Source organism: Syngnathus floridae, chromosome 2 (assembly GCF_059516105.1).
Source record: "Syngnathus floridae isolate MCC-2025c chromosome 2, RoL_Sflo_1.0, whole genome shotgun sequence".
In the NCBI taxonomy this organism is placed as follows: Eukaryota; Metazoa; Chordata; class Actinopteri; order Syngnathiformes; family Syngnathidae; genus Syngnathus; species Syngnathus floridae.
In genome coordinates, this window is record NC_142414.1 from 8,787,301 (window position 1) to 8,811,247 (window position 23,947).

General features: G+C 43.3%; 1 long non-coding RNA gene across 5 annotated transcripts; it reads left to right on the plus strand.

Moving 5' to 3' along the window:
- On the plus strand, positions 1–23,715 carry LOC148401570 (uncharacterized). Of its 5 annotated transcripts, XR_015857218.1 has the most exons (6): positions 12–116; positions 9,075–9,154; positions 10,035–10,275; positions 10,388–11,412; positions 22,458–22,573; positions 22,893–23,715. It is a non-coding gene; the product is annotated as an uncharacterized LOC148401570 (long non-coding RNA). The 5 variants fall into 5 exon arrangements; XR_015857214.1 differs by having other exon boundaries at positions 10,035–11,412; XR_015857217.1 differs by lacking the exon at positions 9,075–9,154 and having other exon boundaries at positions 1–116; positions 10,032–11,412.
- The last annotated feature ends 232 nt before the right edge of the window (positions 23,716–23,947 follow it).

The following is a 23,947-nucleotide window of genomic DNA, read 5'->3' on the forward strand; positions in this document are numbered from 1 at the left end:
GTGACGTCATCCAACAGCGCAATCGATAATGGCTGACCCAGGACGCGTCAACGCGAAGTTAAAAAGTTAAAACAGTTTAAGTAAAGTACCCGGTTGTTGACTGGCAGGCCAAAGTGGTATGTATGTTTTCCTTTGTAATTGATGTGTATGTTTTGTAAATCTAAGTTTATATATGTGTTGTCTCAGATGTGTTGTTACATCTGTAACAAAGAACTCTTGTCTCTTTAGGAAACAATCTGGCACAGTCTTGAATCCTAGCTGCCTGAGAGAAACCTAATAACATTTTATTTTGATTTATTTGCTTTTGTTTCATTCCATTTCGTTTTGTGGAAGAAAATCAGACTACCCAGAAATTCAAATCTCAGAATTCTGACTGTGAGGTGCCACATGCTCCTGAATTCATCTTAACACTTACGAAATGACACCGTAATTATTCCAGCTCGGGGCGTTCGACAGATGTTGCGCAACTTCTTTGAATCCCCCACTGGGCCTTTGAATCCTCCCTGTGGAATTTGATTCGGAAAATAAAGCAAACCATGTTCATTTCACATGAAACCTGGATTGTGTTTGTTGGACCCACTCGCATGGAAAAATGTGGCTCTGCTTCTATTTGATGAGCGTTTCCTCCACATCCTGGTCCAACACTTTGCACCGCACGGCATTCAGTAGCAATTAGCGTCTTCAATATGTTGAAATGAGCCTACATACCTGTTTAATCACACCCTCTCCGGGCATTCACTCACTCACTCACTCACTCACGCAATCGGAGTCTGAGAACACAAAAGTGTGCCGTCTCAGTAGCCGCTTTTGATCTACATCATTAACGTTTTGGAATCAGAAGTTGACACGCGGCCCGGTTTTGTTGCCGCGCTCCTGGATCCGTTTCTGTGTGGTGGAAGTTGAAGATGTTTGGAAAATTGCTCCGATTATAGTGTTCATGTGCCATTTGATAGCGAGTCCAAGAACAAGGCGCAGGCGCCAAAGCCGACTTGCATCGACAAGAGCTGGCGGAACGGGCGGTCCTTTCATGGACCACATGGTCTCTTTAGCAAGTGGACACATTTTATTGTCATGGTAATGGACTTTTTAATTTCACTCTAAACAGCCTTGCCCCACTAAGCACTTTCGGAAATACTTCAAGATTGTTTATTAGACGGAGCGCTAAGCTTAAGTCCGGTCTGGTTTTGTCTTTATCGGTCGGTTCAATAAATTCTTGGGGAAATGTGACTCGATGCGTTTTAAGCTACATCGAGCACAGCGATGGGTACGTTGACGACGGCGAGGGCCGCAGACGTTTTTTTACAAGTTCTGATTTTTTTATATTGGATCTGAATCGTTTTCCACCTCTGATTCAGATTTTCCACCACTGACCCTGGCGGCTACCGTTCGAATCCCTTGTGCGCACTCATGGGGGAGATTCCAGATAGTGTCCCAAATGGTCTACTTTTTCTTTATTTATTAATTTTTTTTGGGTCACACACATTCACACCGTCATATGCAGGAATCAAACTCACGGTGTCGGCACACAAGACAGGCAAGTGTACCCCGACACCATAGGTGTCAAAGTCAAGGCCTGGGGGCCAGATACGGGCCTGCCAAATCATTTTATGTGGCCTCTGAAGACAAATTGTTTATCAACTTCGTCTGTCAATACTAAAGTTGCACATTTTCTTCACCTTTAAAAAATACTGATTTCGCGAGCAATATTTGTTACCATTGATTTTTTAAAAAATATTTGAACAGTTTTTACTGGTCTCCGGTTTCAAACTTAGTTATTCATCAGTTTGTTGATGGTTGTAATGGCCCTTCGAAGGAAAGTAGGACTACGATGCGGCCCGCGACAAAAATTAGTTTGACATCTCTGCCCTACACCATCAGCGACTGCCACCAAATGGTCCTCTTACTTACTCTATCAAGTCCGCTCATCAAATGACACCGTACGTTTCCATAACACGTCCTCCTTTTTAGCCCGCAGGCGCCACCAGCTGTGCCCACGGGCGGCATTTATGAAAAATCACAAGAAATCAATTTCCTCTCTGGATGGGAAGAACAAAGGCATTCCTTGTGGCAGGCCGCCCTTCCTGTCATCTGCACGCCACAAGTCTGCTAAGCTAATAATAGCAGCCTCTTCCGCCTTTTTACAACTTGATGCTCATCAGGTGACCTGCGAGTATGTCTGCGAGGACTTGAAAGAGAAAAGTCATTTTGATAAATGTCATTCCTGACCGCTCTTTGTGGGTGACGCAGATATGGCTTTTGGTCTTTGAAACTTTTGATTACAGATGTTTGGCTTGATTTTTGAGTCAAACACAAAGAGGTCATGCATGAGGTTACGTTTTTATTTTAAAACAGCCAAAATATACAGTATGTTTTTTTTTTTTTTTTAAATGTGTTGGGACGACTCAGAACTGAGGCACCAGCCTAAAATAGACTTTTTGCTCGCTTGCTGTTTTTTTTTTTTTAAATAAATCAATTTAAACTCAATATTAAGATCATTACTTTGCATATCGTTACATAGTTGGAATCACGTCACATTCTCCTATTTTTCTCTCTTCAGCCCTCAGAAGAAAAAAATTAGGAAGGCCCCGGAGATGTTTTTGACCGCATAGTCATTTGTGCGTCAAACGTTTCAAAAACAAACAAAGTTTCCACTTGTTCATTCTTACAGTGATAGGCGGGGGAAAAAAAAGTTCATAGAGTACAGTGGCAATATTTCCGTGTAATGGCAAACACACTGAGCCTTCCCGTGTAAACACACAACGCAGCCGTCACCCATCAGCGAGCAGGCCGTGCCATCGCTCGCTAATATCTCGGGGCATCAGCAGCAGAACTAACAAGTTAAGCCCAAACATTGGGTTTGTGCGCTGCTGGCGGCGTGGGGAGGTGAATGCGGGGCTTTGCGATGACTGGGGGTGGGGTGAGGTTGTGGGGGGGGTCATGCATACATCAAACAGAGACCGCTGGTCAATATTGGAGTATGGAGAATCAAACATGTTTTTTTTTTTAAAGGGTGAGGCTTATGCACCAACATCACAGCGCCGGCCTCTGCGGTTCCTGGGGGCCGGATCGCCATTTCTTATTTGAGCCAAAGAAGGCACAAATGTAGATTTCCTGGTGTTGGTGCAGTGTCTGCACACGCACGACTGCAAGTGACAACTTTTGAAGCTTGTCGTAAAACCCTAAGACAGAAGGAAGCAGTGCACCATGGGAAGGATCCTCAGTCACTAGTCAGGTTGAGAGAGGAAAACGTTCTCGTCATCTGACGGGCACACAGCAAAACAAACCATCGACAGCCCGTTTGGATGCATCGTACTTTATTGATTACGCAATACACACTGGCAAGGCGGGAGAATGTGTGCCTTATAGTCACCAAATTTCTATTCATAAAGCCCACAGAGATTGGAAAAAATAAGAATCAAATAATAATATATATAATTTATAATAATCACGTAAAATAATAATATACATAAAATAATACAAAATAAGCAAATAATAATAAAAACAACAAAAAATAATTTAAAAATTCTTACATATAAAAAAATTGTAAATGTTAGCAGGATGACAGGATGATACAGTTTTTGCCTTTAGCATAGTCCGCTCTTGTTTTGGTTTTGAATTTGGTACTGTGACTCAGTTGCTAAAGGGTGGATCTGGAATTCCTTACAAATATTGGACTTTTGCTTCATCACCTAGCTATTTAATATGAGAAACAACAACACAATGTAAAAGTAGATCTGGGTCATTGACGATGTCACCTGACATGGGTTACAGGCAGCATTGTGTGAATGATGACCACTCCCGGGTTTGCTCAGCCATGATCCATCACGTTGGTCAGCTGTCAAATCTTAGCAATTGTGCTCATCAGCTGCAGGAGGAGACCCACACATCGCTCCCACTCATGGCGCATATCCTGTTACAATGTCAGATGACAGGAAATAGTCCACCGAAGGCGGAGATGAGGAGTATTTTTGGCGTAAGGTGTGATTTGAACCACCTCCTCTCAGTTTACCTTCTGGGAATCTCGTCCATGTCGGACATGTGAATCCCGAGCAACAAAGAACACGTCAAAGGTATCGGCTCATTTCTCCAACCCGGTTTTGAAGTCATACATAAATCATGAAGCTCATTCAGCAAAAAAGTACTTGAAAATGTGTTTCATGTTAAGTACGTGTTAACATTCCCGCCCCGCCAGGTAAACGAGACGAACTCTATCAAAGGCGGGTTGCTACGTTTGACACATCTGAAGCTCATACTCTGACTTTTGGTTATTTCCCCGATTTCCCGCACTTTTGTTCCGGTTTGCGAGGCATCAATGGAAGCCTTCGCCGCCGCCGCCGCCGCCTCTCCTGTCACGCCAAATGGTGTTTTACAGCATCTGTTCATTATAGATGGCCAACATGATGGATATGGTCATAATATTAATGTAAGACTGACACGGCGGGGACATGAATCATGGCCGACTTTATTTCCAAGCCGGCCCCGCACTAAAAAGTGATCTATAAATGTCAGCATTATAAAGCACATTTGACAGTGCATTGGCTCTGTTATCAGCCAGCACTTATTTAGCCGTGCGTCTTGTTCCGGTGGCAGCTGGCAGCGACGCGGCCACCGGCGCTCTTCTTCAGGTACGGCGGGGCCTGTGGCAACCCAACACTTGGAAATGGAAAACCTTCCATCATGTTGAATGTTCATTTCCCCCCACACGCGCGTGATGTACGGCTTTGCGCCTTCCGCCAGGACATTTTGAAACGCATATTGGATTGCTGATCGTTTGACTTTGCGATCTGATACATTTGTTGGACGTAATAGGATGTAAACAGTTCGGGCCGTTGAATGTTTGTATTGTTATGATTGTATCATGTAGTATTACTTTCTCATTTATTTATTTATTTATTTACTCTTGATTTTATTTTTATTACTTTTAGAATGTTTGTCTTGTCATGATTGTATCATGTAGTATTACTTTTTGCATATGTGGGAAAAATTACATTACACACAAATGAGTTTATTACAAAGACCAATAACTATTTTGACTACGGTTTTGAGCATTATTTTACTCCAAGATAAAAAAATTCTGACCTTATGAGGACAAACTCATGAAGTACCACGGTGAGGAAGACGTGCAGACCACTCGTGCATGGTGTTGTCATCGGTACCAATAGTTTTGTTTTAGTTTCCAGCGCTTTTCCTTGAATTTCTTTTTCTGTCCTTTATTCCTCATTTCTTTTTTATATGTCTTTCCAATATTTTTTATTTATTTGACACATTTGAAGTGGCCAATCACTGTCCGAGCCTTCCTATGATGATCGAAAGCCACCTGTATGGCGTTTTTGTTTTTTTTATTAATTCAGAATATTCAAATATTATAAAATATAAAACCAAAAATTTTTTAAAAAAATTAGATTTAATAAAAATAAAACCCAAATCAAATTGAGGAAGCAAAATAAACACATGGAGGGAAAAAAAAAGTTTTTAGTTTTCTCGATTGTGAGACAGAGAGTCCCCCCCACCCCACCCCAGGGAACATGGAGCATAGATGGACATTATGAACAAGTTATTATTTATGTATTTTAGGATTACGCTGCAACATAAAATTTGTGCATGTGATATTATTACATACCATTTGTACAGTATGCCTGGTTGCACGTATTTATGGATAATTTACAGTACGTAAGGTAATATTGAAGTCATAGCGTTTTCATTTCTTTGCTTTTGTACTGTTCAAAATAAAGTTCAATCAAATTTCAATCTTTTTTATTCTTTATGCAATCATTTTGTTGTGGCTTTTGGTGTACGAATAGTCTCACTGGTAAGGAGCAAAACGTCTTGAGCTGAAACGCTTTTTGATTCATGCACTTATGAACCAATAATGTGTGTGTATACGTGTGTGTGTGTGTGTGTGGTGTGTGTAAAAGAGAGAGAGAGCGAGAGAGAGCAGCCACTGGCCTGCAGCCGTGCTAAAACAATCATCCGATACTTTTGCAAGTGATGTAAATGACGAGTGTTTGCTGGTATGTAGTCTATAATTACACGTCACGTAACCCCCCCCCCAACAAGCATCCCTCCCTCCCTCCTCTCCCCTTCTCCCTCCCTCCTCTTCTTGACGGGGTGTTGCCATTCTGTTTCCAGCTCGGCCCGTTTGGAAGACGACTGCTGCTCCCTGCAGTTTGAACGCAGCCTCTCACTGCTGTGCTCACTTTTCAGCGAACAAACACAATTTATTTTTTATTTGCTCTAACAGATTTTTTTTTTTTTTTTTTTAAATCTGTCAACAAATATGCCCTGTGACTATTCTGGCAAAATAGGAATACTGGAATCCAGCATTCATACAGTAGGTCACACTCGGCTGTAGATTTGCTTTTGTAAAATCTGAAAAAGAAAGAAATAATTAGTGTGTGCGTTCACGATCGGTATTTCCCCTTATTTGCTATTTCTAAGTTTGAAAACAAACAAACATGGCTTCGCAATACTGATAATGCAGCGTGGAACAAAATAAATACTGAATTGATTAAAGCATGAGTTGAATTTAATCAAATAGAAGTATTCCTCAGAATGGGTAGATGTTTCCTTCAAATTATTTTTGCTTCCTACTAACATTACACATTTTATATTGAGCCTTTTATAATCTCTCCTCCACCTTTTAAAGGTGCTGTTGGCTTTTAGTGTATCAATCCAAGTGAGTATTTTTCATTTGTTGCTATTCTGTGAATGACTGGCCCGAGGCCAGTCCAGACCTGACCCCGCCTCTCACCTCAAGTCGGCCGGGATCGACTCCAATTATAGGCAACACAAATGAGAACGAGCGGTCTAGGAAATGGAAGGAAGCATTTGTTCGTATTATGTTAAATCGACAAAAAAAATCTCATATTTGTTTAGGGAGAGCACACATGAATATGAATGATTTCATCACAAGGCTGCGACATAAAAAGAAAGAGGTGGGATGATCAAAGTGTTAGAGTTGATGAATTATTGCTAATTAAAGGCGGAAATTAGACAATATGGTTCTTTTGGGTCATGACCTATGACCTTTGCACAAACAAGCTGTATTCTTTTATTCGAGTTCATGGAATTCGACATTTATATTATTGTTTCATCGTAAATTATACCAACTGCAATAATGACGTTTGTTCTATATCTGTATTTAAAGAAAATGACTTGATTCATATTTTTGCATACCTTTAATATTATAGGTCTGCTTGATTTTGTGACGCCTGCTGAGTTAATTATTATCTGAAGAATTTGAATCCCGAATCATGAAATTCACCAATCACATCTCTTGATTACCTTTTCAAGACATATTTTACGGAATTGATTAGCATGTGTCCTGAGTAAGCTAACGGCAGTGCGAACCGGTTGACCTTTCTTCCCGTCAGGGCACGTTGCGGTCGAGCCAGCTCAACTTTGTTTGCACGATGAAAGTGAGCCACAGATGAATGTAGTACGTTGAATTCGACTTCCTCTTGCAGATGATTAGTGTTGCTGCAGGGGAGATGAGATGCTTTGACTTATCTCTGGCAGCCTGAAGTGAAGCGGCGCTCTCTAATCTGATTGGGCGCGTTCCCCCGAATCGAGGGCAATGGCAAAACAAAAGATCACCAATCAGATAGCGGGGCTCCCGCTGAAGTGGCTGGCACGCCATGAATGCTTTGCCCTGTCATGTGCGCTAGTATCTCGCAGCGAGATTCCCCGTGTCGCTTTTATGTGTTAATCGCCGGCGCTCAGTGCGGCCATTGTGTCGTCGTCATCGCCGGGGGAGCCAAAGTGCAAAAAAAAAAAAAAGAGTTGAATGCAAGGAGTGCAGGCACAGTTTCACACAAACCCGCCCTTCCAACAGTGTAATGTGGAGAAGTGCTTGGAAATTTTCATTGAGCACCTGTGTGACTTATGTAATAGACGAGTGATGTCCAAACTAGGGCCCGGAAGCTATTTGCGGCCCTTTTGTTTGTAGCATCGTCCGATTTTTAAAATGCACAATTGACACTGCCTTTGGTGTTACAACGGTGTGTATTTTAGAATCGTCCTCCAAGCCTTTACTTAGACCGATAGATTGGTTTCATGTTTTTAATGGATTAAACAGGAAGAATATCAAAGTGCCCTTTAGCTCCTTTCATTCTTTTTGTACGCAGCCGTTGGATGAAAACGTTTGGAGTAAAAAGACCGTTACATAACGTTTGCAACAATAGGCAAGGCAAGTTTATTTCTATCGCACATTTCATACACAAGACACCTAAATGTGTCTCACACATACAAAACGACAAAAGAACAGAAAAAAAATTGAAATGCGGAAAACAAAAGTAGCTTATTAAAATGTTTTTTTTTACTGTGCTTTCAAGTGTCTTGAATTCAGTCCTTTTTTGGTTGTAGTTTGTTTGCATGCTTTTAATTGTCTTCAAATGTTGTGTTTAAATGTATATGTGGCAAAGCACAATTAAATTTGTCTGAAATATACATAAGTAAAGAAAGTCCAAATTTAACAAGGGACAATTTTATTATAATGTTAAACTTTTATTCTGGAATAGACTGCTTTATTCTATTCTACCATGAGATAGATCTTTTTTATCCGTACTGGAGAAATAGATATGTAGATAACTCATTCCATGAGGGAAATTTAATTGTCCCAGCAGCAATATTCACACATACAGTATACACACGTATTACTAATATAGAAACAACCAACAAATTAAAAACAAATAGGAGACGCATTGCAAAGGACTTGGGATAAAAGATATTTAAACCTAATCAAAGAAAGAAAAAAGAAAAAAAAAGAAGATTAAGCTGTTGCTGGTTGGAATGTGTTGAGTAATAAATGGAGTCTAATTATGCAAGGGTAATATTTGTACAATCAATGCAAAGTGGAAAGTATGCTACAAAGATGAATTAGAATTTTGTGCAGTATATGGATGTTGATACGCACAATTTGTTTATTGTACATAACATATAATAAGAATTACGAAGGATATAAACATGTACAGTAGTATGAGCAGTGTGTAGCATACATGCTCCTTCCATCTTATATTTCAGAACCTGGACAGCAGGTTTTATTATCAAGGCTTCATTGCCTTTTATTTTTCCAGAACATGTGCACTTGAGCTTCCGTTTTGGCGGGAAAGCAGAGACCTGGCGGAAGGACGGCGGCGTGCAGGCGTAAACAGCGGTGAGGAGAGAACATGTTGTCGCCCGTGTCTAACATCTGACCTGGCCGAAAACCCGCGGCGAGTAGCGCAGCTGAACAGGAGGCCGTCTGGGAGAGGGGGATGGCTGGCATGGCAGGCATGGCGGGCATGGCGGGCTTGGCTGCTCGCCGTGTCCCATTGGCCAGACGGCTGAACTATTGCAGTGGGAGGGAGGGAGGGGGGGGTAGAGCAGTTTGTGTGTGTCATACATGACACAATCATCAGGGGTACAGTTGACCGTTACTTACAGTAGCCCCCTCTTTTGTCTCCTTGGCCCAGAAAGCAGTTGGCAAAAAAAAAAAAGTGAGATGGAACGTGGGACTTATTGCACTCCATATTAAGTAAATACAGTGACTCCTCATTTATTGCAAAGGATAAAACTGTTTTGATAATTTTACTCTCCCACCCGCTTTAAAAACAGTTTAACTCATTAAAACACAGTTTTGAATTATTCCTCAATCCTTCATTATGAAGAAATGCAAATTCATATTCAATTTAAATAAACAATTAAATTAATGTTATTTTGGGGAAACAAAAAAAAAAATCACGCTTCAATTTATTATTTGTCACCTACTTTAAATTTGAGATACCGCATAAGACAAGCGATGTATACATTGTGGCTAGCATAATGCTAACATGTAATTCCAAACAAACAAATTTGGGCTAATGATTGCTATGTTGCATTGTGCAAAAAAAGCCTTGAAAGTGATTGCCTAAATATCCATAATGTGGTGTGGCTGCAAAAAGATGAAAATACTTCAACCCTACATGCTTTAACATGAAACTGTTATGCAGTAAAGCGCCAGGATTTGGTCCGAATTTCATGCGAGGTACAGATTTACTGTGTTTGTGTGTCAGCAGTGGGCTACCCCGCCCGTCCTGGTCCGGCTCCAGCCAATCGGGCACTGATGTGCGGGGGCTGCCCTGACAGATGGCAGCCTGACCTGGAAGACAAGCCCCCCTGGTCAAGCTTCAGCAGGCTGCAGATGACAGGTAGACGACCAAAACAAAGCCAAATGGGTTTGTTGTTTTTTTTTTCATGACTCTTCCCAGGTGTGAACACGCTCCAATTGAAAGAGCAAATAAGTCAGACTGTCTCCAGGTGGGTTTGACAATATTTGCTTTCTTTTGATAGCAACAATATGGAATATGACATTTGTTTTTACAGGATTTGGTGCACCCATTTCATAACATGCCACTTTGTCATATTCCAGCCATGTAATCCCGCCGAGCGGGCTGGCCAAGCGTACGCGGCGCGCCGTTCAGATGTGTCCCGCCGCTCGGAGCCCAGTTGTAATCCCGCATTAAACCAGCGTGAGACCTAATTGAAATAATCCCCGCCGACCGGCGCCGGCTTCAGCCGTTGCCAGTTTGCGTGATGGGTCCAGTTTAACCCGCCGTGTGACTCTGACCTTTCCCTCACTGCTCGCTGGGACCATCTGAACTCAACCCAGCAAGGACATCTGGTCCGATAGCGGGGAGGTGGTTTGTTTCGCCCGGCTGGTCCCGGAGGTCCGCGAAAGACTGTCATACTTACTGGAAATGAGCAACGTTTATATAGATGTTTTTACATATTCCTGCAAACATGTCAAACAGAAGAACATCTCGGTGTTCTAGGGCAGAGGAGACAAAAACACTTCTTATAAAAAAACAATCCAAAAAGAAAAAAGATGGGGCCATTCCAGCCCGTTTACGGATGTAAATAATGGCCGCTCTTGTCTATTTCTCTATATAAACCAAACGAATTCTACCCAAATACACAAAGTTGAGCTCGTAAACTTTCGGGCTAAAATGACTCCAATGTGTTATTTGGGCTTTTAAACACATTCAGCATGTTTATACAGCCTCACCTGAGTTATTGTGTCTCTGCATCTGCAAAGCGTGCTAGCTAACGGTGCGCGTGTTCGTTCGTTCGTTCGTTTGTTGGACTTGAGCGGTGTCCAACACGTGAGAGGTGGCCGTTACGTCAAAGCTGAAAAAAAAGTCTTCTTCTCCTCTTCCTCTTTTCATCATTGCTTCGTGCAATTATTGATCTTATTCAAACACTTTTCAAGGTGTCTTAATTACTTGCAAAGAAGCGTCGCCTTGGCGTGCAGACAACACAAATAAGTTGATTTGCATTTCTGTGTTGTGAGTGTTTTGGCAGCGCGGCGCCGGTCCAGATTGTAACCCCCGTTTCTGCCTCCAAGAAGCTGCCTTGGAGGAGCGTCCACGGAGGGATTTGGGATTTAGTGGGAAGGTAAGTGTGACTACAAGCTTTGGCTCGCCATCTGCTCCCCAGCAGAGTGGAGGCCAACCTGTGCAGCCTGCAGCAAAGACCTGAGCGCCACGCTCGCCAACCTGGCGCCTGTGGCCGCAGTGTCCGACAGTCTGCTGATTAGCTGTAAGAAGCGCTCCATATGTAGCAAAGTTCTGCTGCTCGGTCTGCCGCTCTTCCTCTCTCACCTCCTCGCCGCATTAAATAAATATGGACGTATGGAAGTTTATCTGGAGCCCGGAGGGCATCTGGCAGCATGGCGACCTGCCTGCAGCTCCTTCTCACCTCTGACTGGGTTCCCAGCCAGGCACGGAAGGCAAGATGAAGAAAGAACCCTGGCTCTTCCTCCTCTTCCTCCCTCCGATTGCCTGGCAGCGCGGCGAGACAGATGACGGGGGCTCGTGGCCGCCTGATCACCCCTGGGTGGCTCGCGTCTCATTCATCTGGTGGCAGCGGGAGGACAAGGAGGAGGAGGAGGAGGAACGGGAGGCCCGTGTTCCCGAGGAGCGAGAGGAGTGTCAGAGGAGGGAAAACAAGAAACATGAAGCTTGTTATTAAAGCAGCAGCGACGTTTATTAATTATTCATGCTCAATGTGCAGCACTCAGGTGAGCGCTGACAGAGCGACTCATTTCACAGCTTAATGACGGCCGGGCGGCTTGAGCAGGCGATTAAAGCGCAGAATAAATCACTAATGGAGGCGGCGGCGGCTTAAATCCGTCTTCCTTTGTGTTTACTTGTTTGCGTGTGTTTTATTGCGCTGCCTTGCTCGGAGGCAAACACCTCACCGTAACCTCGCCGCCGACGCCAAACCATCAACAGAGACTTGATCGGTGGATTCATCCCGATAATTTTCTTCAAGCGGAATCACGTCATCGCTCGGCCGCCGTCCGATTATCCCGCTCGGGCGCCGCGCGTCTATTTGTCTGCTCGCACACAAAAACACTTTGCCATAATAAGAATTGATGCACTCGCAGGAATTTGGAGAAGACCATAAACATGAAGTCAGCTCGGCGGGAAGCCCGAGGCCGCGCCACGTTTATTTAATGCGCGCGCATAAATGTCTGTTCTCCCTTCGCCATCGCTCTCAGGCTGACAGCGCACGAGGAGCTTGTTCCTGCCCGAACATCCATATTCTCTCTGCGGGCGGCAAAAGCATGTTTGCTTGTTTCTCGTCACGCGTACGCAACCATCGATTACTTCCCGAATCGCGCACTCGACGTCCGGCCCGTTGTAACCAACCGAGAGTGATTGTTTGCCGCTAACGGCCTCTTTGAAGAAAATAATAGTAGCTGCTCCCCCGAAATTTTACAAACAATAAAAGGAACTCCTTTTCACCGCCTGTTTTTCACGGCAGGAAAGTTTCCCTCTGTGGTCTTTTGTCGCCGAAGAAAGGTTTCGATGAGGTCGTCGAATATTCACACATTTGGCATGCTCTCTGGTCTCCCCGCAATTTGGGTTCTAACAAGTAAAGGTCAGCCACGTTAGCCGGCGTGCACTCCACCAATTCTAAAAAGGCTCGCCGGTCACGCCGAATGTATTCCCTGCAACATAATTAGGCTCATCAATTCCCTTTCCCACCAAGCTAGCGGGTGTCTCTAAAGCCCCACCCCTTCAACCCCCCACCCTCCCCCTCCCCCCGCTGCCCTCTCCGCTAAACTTCCCGCAGATGCATAAATTAGTCATCAACATTAGCATTAGCCGGTGTATGGCACCCGGTGCCAACTGCTCTCTGAACGGCCATAAAAGGTCATGTTTTGATGACTGAATGCCACGCAGGCACCTGGCTCCCCTGAGGAGAGTTCCCCAGGTGCACGTGAAAGGTTAAAAATTACCTAGCCGCCGTCGCCGCCGCCGCTTGTCTCTGGTGAAGGAAATAATTAGGGGGTTTTAGGGAAGCGCCAGAATGGCTGCCTGTTAGATGACAGCGTTACCTAATGGTCGTATCTGGGGAAGAGTCAAGCGGCCTGTCATTCTCTTGACAGGACAAATGAGCATAATGGTGGCAGGGAAATGGGCGCCTGTTTGCAGCCAGGGGGGGGGAGGGGTGAAATGGCAACGCCTGAGCAGAATAACACTTGGATGTTAACCTTTTACATAAATCTCTGAACATGTGTAAGAGGGCTGTTTAAAGTGAGGCTCCACGCTCTCGAGTTCGTGATAGTCGGCGCTCGCTCGGTTTATTTACGATTTAAAGTCAATTTAAAGTCTCGTGCTACTCGGACATTAAGATGCACCTGAACAATATTGTAAACATGTTTGGAAAAGTATAAAACAACTATGGTCATTCTTCATTAGCGTCATGTTAGCTTGCCGTTAATTTGTATCATTTTTAGGTAAGCGTCCTATAGGGTTGCCGACGCCAGAAAAAAAAGACCTCATTAGCAAGGAAGGCCGATTTGATTGCCTTCAACCTTCCGAAGTCTAAGTCAATATAAGACAAAAAGCACAGACATGGGAAATCTAGGTCCAGAAAGTCAAATCCATGCCACAGTTTGACTTTAGCTACAGGTGGGTCACATGATGAAGCTCCTTTACCTGCTTGAATAGAAACACCTGTGGCCAAAGGTCAAAGTGTTAGTGTTTTTCTTTTCTGAACCTGGATTTCCCATCTTTGACATTCATCCTGTAACTTCATAATAGCTCAATGCCACGTTCCCATTTTAACCATGATGAGAATGCTAAAAAAATAATCCTGCCGATCGCAATGCCGCTCAAAGTCAGTTTCATCCATACCACTTTGTTGCTATCAACAGTGCCTCGGGCAATCAAACGAGCCGATTCTGTGTCTTATACTCGTGTACGAATATGCTGTTAGCTCATTGGTAACAGCAAGGGAGAATATTTTATTTGATGCGGTAAAACTTACATTTTAAAATACGGGACAATTCTGTTTTGCAAGGGACGGTTAAAAACCCCATATTAAAATCACATTAGCAACATATTAGCTTCACGTTAGCCCACTATAATTATTCCGGTTCGAAACACAACAGGGACGCTATAGTTCACAAAACTCTTCTGCTAACTTTGACTCGCTAGCGACGACTCACTTTTGTGTCCCCCAGACACAACTCTAGTGATGTAAATTGAATGTTCCTGGTATAAAGACTTGATGGGAGCTCAGGTGAATCCCAGCAGCTCTTCATAGCTCCGATTAGCCTCGGAGGGTTTCTCAATGGCTCCGAGGTGCCGTTTAACTCGACGAACCCCCCTACCCCGTCTTCTTCCTCCTCACATCCTGTTAATGACAGAGGGGTCATTAACACAACAAACTGAGCTGCCCTGTATAAATAATCCGCTCGTGCAAATGCAACGCGGCTCAGCTGACACCGGGTCTGTGGCACCTCCAACATCTGTTTATGAACATTTTGCCTAATGATATCATCCGATATCATTAACAGTGGCAGCGTGCACCGCAGCAGCAGGTGCAGCTGTTTACGTCCCCCCCCCATTGCAACACACACACTCAAAAGACTTGCAATCTCTTGCTAGTTGTCCCTCCTCCCACCCCGCCACTCGCCAAACCACTAATTAGGACCATTTTGCCTTACAAAAAAAGGGTCCCCTATGATTTCAATCCGTATATCACCTGTAATTGTAGTTTTTAACCAGTGCCTGATTTCATACATTTTGCGGCCGTGAAGCACACTAGCAGCTGCAGAGTTTTGTTTTCGGGGCCGGCCTTGGATGCGTGGCTTTGGCGGGTGGAGATTGGAGAACCACCGCTTTTCGTGTCTGTTTGCGGGAAAATGAGAGAAAATGATTGAAATGATGACTACTGCCAGCAATAATGGGTGCAGGTTCCACTTCTCGAACGCAAGGCTGTGCTCGTGGTCCTCCCAGGTTCTCTGGAGGCTGATTGGATGGTACACTGCAGTAATTAGTCAGATGGTGGAATCCAGTGTTGTGCCACACAGACCGTCGTGTCGCATTAGCACCGTACCCAAAGCCCTTGCATTATTTATAGATTCAAAACAAACACCGCAAAGAAGGTGAAGCGGCCAAATCCTGACTTTTTATTCACGAGTGATTGAGAATCTGAGAAATAGAGGCATAAAGAATGAGTCACTTGTTCTTTGCATGGTTGTTTCACACAGCGAGAGTCATTGCTACTCATTAATTGTGTGTTTGCCAAAAATATCTTACTAAAATTATTTATTTTATTATTTTATCATATATATATAAATAAATTAATTAATTTAATGCTAAACACATTTGATTATTTTTTCTATTGATGACAGCAATGTGTCCAGGCCCTGAAGGAGAATAGCAACCCCAAGCCAACATACCTAGCAGTTTGGATGAGTTTTTGATAGTTTGATGTGCTTCCCCCCTCCACATATAACATGGAAATGCAGACGCACACGTACAAGCCTCCTCCTTGAAGCTGTTTTTGTAATGTTGATTACACAAGACACAAACGGGGCGGGGCGGCGTGGTCGGATGAAAGCATCCTGCCTCCTACGCTATCATAGGCTGACCCGAGGTGCTCGATGACCGGCGGATCAATGGTTCAGGGTCCGGGGAGGGCTCCGGCCCCCGGGCCATCTTGGCTCTTCTTTTCTACACGCATCTCGGCAAGTGGCGCATCGCAGGACGGCAGAGAGACAGCAGCCCAGGGACAAGTGGCGTACTCGCCGAGCGCAAATCAAAAATTAAAAGCGCCGCATGCTTGAGATGCTTGAGAGCTGTCGAGCGAAGAAATGTAGACGGAAGCCCACTGGGCTGGGATGATCTTTATCTCATGCGATGTCTTGTTGAGAGGCGTTAAACTGCATCTCTCGTCCAACAGCACAACAAAAGTATCCAAAAACTTGGAACTGAGTATTTCCCATGTGGACTCATCTGAGAAATCTGTCCCAGTTTTCAGATCCAAGAGGAACTTACATAGAGTGAGGCAAAAAAAAATACAAGGTTCTGCCATTTTTATTATAGTCCACTTCAACTATGAGACAGAATGTGAACCATACCGAATGAGAAGTCTGAAAAACTCCTGTTGTTTGAAGCAGATCTTGAATCCCTGGTATCGGTCTTCTTTTATTAGTTGGATCCTGTTTCCAAAAATAATTGAGGTTAATTTTTCTTTTATTTTTGCAAATTTTAAGCTTCAAAACGCAAAATCATAGGTGTCAAATTGAAGGTCCAACATCATTCTATATGGCCCGTGAGATCAAATCATGTCAACTGCCATGATTTTTGCTAAAATCTGTACTATAATTGTTTTAATTTTATAATTCAATAATTATATATAATTTATATAATATTTCATAAATTAAAATTTGAATTTATAATTTTATTTAATTTATAATTTTTCATGTGTAATAAAAAATAATGTTGAGATTTTGTAAGAATTCTTTTGACCCTTTTTACAGTGAATTGAACAATAACTGAAAAAAATATTAGTTCTGATTTCAAAACTAGTAATCCATCTTTTTGTTGTGTATATGTATTAATATGAGACAGTTAAACATTTATTTATTTTATCTGAGGGAAGCCGTAACGTCAAAGTGGCCCTGCTCTAAATTGACTTTTGGTGACTGTGATTGTGAGATTATTGGTCTCGTCACCATCGATTGGTTTTCCGATGGGTATTTCTTGCCACTTGCCCAAAATCACTTGGGATAGGCTCCAGCCCACCCAATATTTGATGTATTGATGATCCATCTAAACATTTTAGGTGGGTCAAGTCATCCCAACCCAATGAAGGCTATGTTGTTCTTCTTTCCCCGAGTAAATGACACGTTATGATTTGTATTAAAACACGCTGCACTTTTCCAATTGACTCACTCATTAGCGTGTAGCCTTGGGCCGCCTTTGCCATCCTAAGCCTGCTTTTTTTTGTCCCCTCCTCTCGTTTTTTTCCTCAGCGCAATTGTCGCTGTAATGTCAGAGCGCTTTGTTCAAAGCTGCAGCAATGATTCGGGCTCCCAGCAGGTGCCGCCCCGGCGTCTGTTCAATTATTAATGCGAGGGCCACATGGATGCATTACAACCGCCGCAGCCATTAGATAAAAAGACGACGGCTTTTGACACACTGCATATTTCCTCTCCGCTGTTCTCTTTTGTTGTTTTATCCATTGCGGTACTCAGTTTTTTTTTTTTTTTTGTTATGTATGAAGATATTAAAGAGCCATTTGCTCCCTCTCAATGTCACTGAGTAGTTTTGACTGGCTATCATCAGACTTATAGGTCCGAGCCCTGCACCAGCGTGCATCCAGAAAAAAAAAAAAAAATGGGTTGAGAAATAAACTTTTGCGCCAAAAGTCACATAAAATAAAGAATGGTGTTCCAGTTCAACGAAAAATTGTCCATCTTTAATGTTGCGCTTGTCAAACTCCGCCGCTTGACTCCTCCCTGAGTCATACATGTCATTCCTCTCATTACAAGTGTAGTTAGTTTCAATCTAACACTAAAAGGCCACATCGGAGTGAGAGATTTGACACGAACAGCCGAACCCAAACGCTCGTCTTCCTCCTTTGATTCTCATCTGCGGTGCATGCCAACAAAACCTAATTGCGGCCTGCACACTCTCCTCCCCACTGACGCTGCTCGCTTTTGTGCCACCAATTTTTTTTTTTTGTCTGCTAATTAGGCACGCAACCGCGGTGATTCGCTCCAGACAGGTGCTGCAGGGGTCACGCAAATGCACACGGTGAGAGACAAAGAGACGCTTGTGGCATTAAAAATAAATGGAGAGACGAGAGTAACGAGAAAGGGAAGGCACGTTAATTTTGCGCTTCCATCTGTTATTACATAAGCGCTGCCAACAACGACGTGGCACTGGAAGGCGGGCAGAAAAAAAAAAAAAAGTAAAGTGCACGGATGAGAAATACCACAGGGAGGCTGAGGAGGAGGAATCACACCGATGGAGTATATTACAAAAGGCATCAAAAGTTTTCCGAACATAACCTCTTTTATTTTCATCATTCACAAACTCTCAAAAAGTGCCTCTGAATCGTGACCGAGTTGGTCTGTTGCTTGGTGACTCTGCTATATGTGCAAAATATAATTTTTAAAAAATCATTGTGACGTAATAGGGATGCAAAATCCAGACCATCAATTTCACACAACTGTTTGAAGCATTGGAAAGGATTTCCCAAATGAGACCCTTTCAAGTAAATTGCGTTCATAAAGCTTTCATACGAAACTGGCTTTTTCCTGTCTGTCTAATAGCGGGGATATTTGCTAATTATTTATCTTGAATGTTGCACCTGCACACGAATGGGTGAACTCCTGAGACCGAATTGCAATTAAGCAGCTCTGCCAACGCTCCGAAAAGCAGGACGGGAGCTCGGGTAAACACCTTTTTAACGCTCAAGGTAACTAGCGGACGGTGACAGTGAGAAACCTCGCAGGGAGCAATTTCCTATTTATTTGTCTTCTGATCTGACCTCTCTTGACAAGGGCTCATTACCGAGCAGGTCCTGCTTTGACAATCACGGCCCATTAAGGCGGGTTGGAGGCGTCGGATGTAGGTGAGGCAAAACGCAGGCGTCGTTTTAGTGCCAGCGGTGAGATTCTTGTGGTTTCGGGCCTTCAAGACGGCATCCTCCTGGACTTCACCACCTCGTCAGCTCTTTCGCCGTGACTCTATCGGTTCTGTCAAAACCTTTTTAATTCCTCTGTGGTCTTCCTGTGCTGTGATTGGCTACATTTTTAAGACAGTAACGGCGGCCGAGCTAGCTTGGTTATCAATTGCGGAAAGTGAGAAGTGGAAATCCTTCAGCGGATTTCTGCTTGATGTGTGGCACGAGCCATGTTTTGCAGCGTGTTGTGCTTTACGCTAGCTCACACACGACGTGATGCCGGCGGTACACGTTGTCACGCTGGCTGCCTTCCACATGCATTATTCACAACTGCATTCAAATACAGCAAAAGGCACAGTGGTATGTGAAGGTGGCGTCACAACAGTCCAAAGTGTCTCTCGCGGTGCTTTCCTATGGTTCCACAGCAGTGCAGCTGCCTAAATGAGAAGGATTAAGCTCAGAGGCAGCCCGGATTAGGGCGGCGGGCATGGACACGGAGCGCATTCGAGCACGGCATCTTTTTAAGAAGAGCCACGCGGGCAGAGACAAGGCAGCGGAGCACGGAGAGTAGCTAGGAGAAACACGGGGACAAGTGGAGCCACACCTCAAAGAGAGGAAACGACATTCACGATTGAGAATATTTGGGGGAAAAAATCAAAAAAACTTCTTTCACGATGCTAATCATCTTCTCTGATTTTTTTATTCTGTCTGAAAGTGATGACATTTCCAAACGATCACTTCATTGGAAATCACAATGTCCCATCATGAGCTATTTTTAGAATAGGCTCATGTGGCCGACTCAAGTGGTCTTTGGGGGCTGACATCACGTTGGTCATCTTTTGCTTGAACTAATCAGATTTGGTTCTCTCGAGTCCTTCGATGACATCATCATCCTCTGATTGCTTGATCAGAGCAAAACTAGTGATTTATTTCAGTTTTTTTTTTTTTCTTACATAAATATTGATTGTGAAAGCTCCAGATGCTGTCCTGACACAGTTGTGAGCTCTTTGAATTGTACTGATGGTTTCTTTAATTGCGATGTGACAGTGCTGGTATTAAAAGATGGATTAAGTCAGCTAAGTCCTCACCCAAGTCCCACTTTCTTATAAACACGGTGGAGGAGAAAGATGTCAGCAGCTCAAGTGGACACACTGATAGTGAAAATGCATCAATGTCAATGGATCAACCTGCGTGTTGCCAAAAATATGCCCCCGCCCCCCCTCGTGCCGCCAGACGGCCCGCTCATGTCAGCTCGGCCACATGAGAGGAACCGTGACACGGCTAGCCACCACCGGTGACTGACGCCTTTTTGCCCTCCTGGAGACGGAGCAGCCGCTCAATGGGCCTAATTGGACCGACAGGTGACACGCATGTGGAAAGTAAAAGATGATGGGGGAGACAAGTTGAATCATGTGACCTGTGGCTCACATTCACACCGCCTGCAGATTTCACCTTCAACAGTATTTGAATCATCAACCTTGCAAACGTTTGCCGCTTGTTTCCATTATCGGATGAAGGATGCTTACACCATTCATTCTTCTCATTAGCATGAAATAACAATTTATTTTATTCATTTGTATTTTCCAACCCTTCCTTCAAATTTATTTGCACAATGAACTATGAGTAAACAACCATAAATTTTATTATATTTTCAGTGCAGAATACCTTTTTTTTAAATTAGTAATTTTATTTTACTTCTCAAATGAAAACGTTAATGCTCAGCAGAGGATATCTCCAGTTTTTAAAATCAGAATTGTGTCATTCATTCGCTTCGTGGGATTACAATAAGAGTGCCTGTTTTGGAAATTTAATATTATTTTGTGATACTCCTCCCTTGTCCAAAAATTAAAAAAATATGTGATCCAGTAGAAATATTATTTTAAAAAAATACTATTCGTAAGTGTTAGGTTTTGTATGAAACTATGACTCAATCACGGAAATATAAAATTATTTAAATACTCTCCACGGGTTTGATTTGGTCAAATATGGCCACAATGCAATGATACAATTGGGGGGGAGAAAAATCCTGACCCTTGAGAAAGATCATTTCATTTGCATAGATAATAAAAATATCAAATAACAAATAAATGAATAAAAGTAAATAAGAAAAAAAATAATTAAATGAAACTGTGACAGACTCAAAGGGCCATTATTTTTCTATTTTTTGCAGCAGTAAAAGTTCACCAGCCAATATTTGGCATGACAAACTTTTTTTCAAGCATTTGTCATCCAATCTTTTGCTAGGTGGCTCATTAGTGTAGTACACGCGCCGTCTGTCGGATCCCCTCGTCGTTTATTAGCGAGGGTCTTCTCCGAACAGAGCCGAACGGACCGGAGCCCGTGGGAGACGGGATACAGTTCTATTTGTCTTGTGTCTGATGTACTCGAGTGTTGCTTGTTTGTCTGGCGAGAAAAGCCACATAAGTAGTCGCCATGCTTTTTTCCCCTCACTCCGCTTTTCTTTTCGCCTCGCTGCTGAATGTTGACAGGCCAGTCGACCTTGATGTCGGGCTGCCACGGCTTTCTAAGAGAGAAACCAAAGGGGTCTCTGGTGTAGCGGTTATCCGCGGAGGCCCGCTCTGCCGGCAGCTGATAGACCCCGTCGCCGCCCAACAACAAAATTGCGACTCCTCTCTTTGTAGCAGTAACGAGATGGTCGGCATCGTAGTTTTTTTCTAGACTGTGTTTGGATGCTGCACTGTGCTACATGCTAATGACGGCATAGGTTTGATTCCCCCATCTCTACAGACGGACTATTTTTTTTTTTTTTTTGAAAAAGGGATGGCAAGGGAAAGAAAGGCCCTGGGTCAACATGTGTGTGACCTCATCTGGCAATTCAGCGCTCACCTCTTTTGATCAGCTCTTTCTTTGCTAGACACTTCCTACAGGAAGTGCAGGCGGCCCCGAGTCACCAAGGCCGTGACTAACAATTGAGGTACACTCCTGACTCGTGACAGGATCTTGTCGTCAGGATGGACGTGTATGGTCTTTCCGTGTCATGATCCTTCCGCGTCCTTCGGGTTATCGTCCTTCGTCTACGACAAAGAATTTTGCTAAAATACTGCGTGACAAAACCTCCCTGATGTACGACACGAGAGTGAACATAAATGATAAACAAAGAAGCCGCGTCAAAAACTGGAACACAACGTGCTGATCTCAACGTTGACTAAAATGCTTTGAATGTATTTATAAAAAAAAATTGCTATATTTGTAGATAACGTATGATGTTTGCTGATCCAACAAAGAAATTATAAAAGTCAATAAAATGACCGTTCGAAATTGCTTCGGTGAAAATAGACACACAAAAAGGAGCGTTTGTGAAAATTCTGGCAGGCTGCTAAATGTTTGTTCATTTTTCATTTGTTTAAAGTTAGATTCAGTTTTAACTTGACTGCATTTTCATTGTTTGACAGTCTTTTCCTGCTTTTCTGCCGTGGCTGCAAAAGGTGTTTTTTTTTTTTTTTTTGAGGCATTAATACGTTTTCACTCTCCTGCCTACCCAGGTCATAACCTCATTACAGCTTCAAGGCAGAAAGGAAAAAAAAATCCACCGACTGGCAGCTTTTCTCCGGCTCAAATGCTCATCCAGCTGTCGTCAGGCTGTGTGGCGTTTCCGCTGGTGAGCACTAGGGAGCAGCACTGTCTGTCTCAGTCTGGCCTTTCCATGTTGGTCTTTCTGTGCACGCACGCACGGTTTCTAGTATTTATCTATATTTGTAGCAGAAATGTCAATAAAAGTGTCAGATCCCTCGCATGCAGCCAACAAACAGCATTGATGAAATTCTTTCTGCAAAGATGATTTCGAGTAATGCTGAACATAAGCCTTCAAATATACACGCCGCATCTACTTGGCCAAAATATGAATTAATGGAGGAGCTAATGGACGGCGTGACAGCGTTTCAGTAAAGCTAATAAAAATTGATTTTTCCCCTCCTCAGACGTCGCCCGTGCTCCACATGTGTAATGAATCTGCCGAGCTCTCATCAAAAACAAAAATTGGAGGAGTAAATCTGCTTGTAGGTCTCGCCCTCATCTGCCTGGCTTTTGTCCTGCAGGCAGTGATCTGGCCACAGCTTGCTGCGAGATGTCTCTTCATCAACTGACCCCCACCCCCACCCCCCTCGGCTGCATTAATAAAAGTTTTGCCACAAATATTTAATCCTCAACGTGACTGACAATGTTGTCAGACCTCCGGACAGCTTTTACGCCATGATTACAAGCGCTCCTCCGTCCGTGCTACTTTGGATTATTCAAGATTATGTTGTAATCCTTTTAATCCTCACTGCATTAAGATTTCAGTCAAAATACGGAAACAGTAAAGAAGCACTCAAAAGCAATAAGGTCTTAAGCAAGCGGCGCCTTCATTTCCTCCCTGTTCCTTCTTATTTACGCGCCGCGCTGTCACTATGTCGAATAGCGGGCTCGCGCTGGGCCCGCTCACCTCTGGCACTTGCTAGAAATTAGCAACATTTTCATCTTTTGCATCTTTTGATGAAAGGTTGGCAAATGTGAAATAAATCTCCATAAACTTTTCACTACACGTCTTTTGAGGGCTTTCACCCTTCAGTCTCTAAGTACAATGATAGTTAAAATGCTACACTGCTAAAATGCCGCCATCGTGTGTTTAAGTATTGGTCGCTTGTTTCCATTAAAATAATTTTTAAAAAAGAATTGAAAATCTCCTGTTGTTTACGCCAAGTGGAAAATCTTAAATTGGCAAACTACTTGTGTAGGCTGTCGGGTTGCCATCGAGTGCAACAGCCAAGATTAGCGTGCGCGTCTTCGAAGAAACGAGACTAGCGCAAACAAACGATGACATTAGCGCCGCCGTGTTTCACAAACTATTGGGTTGGTGACCACATTCTTTCTTTCTTTCTTTCTTTCTTTTTTTTTTCTTTCTTTCTTTCTTTCTTTTTTTGATCGTCTGCTTTCCCGTCACTTGTTAAAGGTTCAGTTTTGCCTCTGCACTTTGTCCCCCCTCATCTTATTGTTC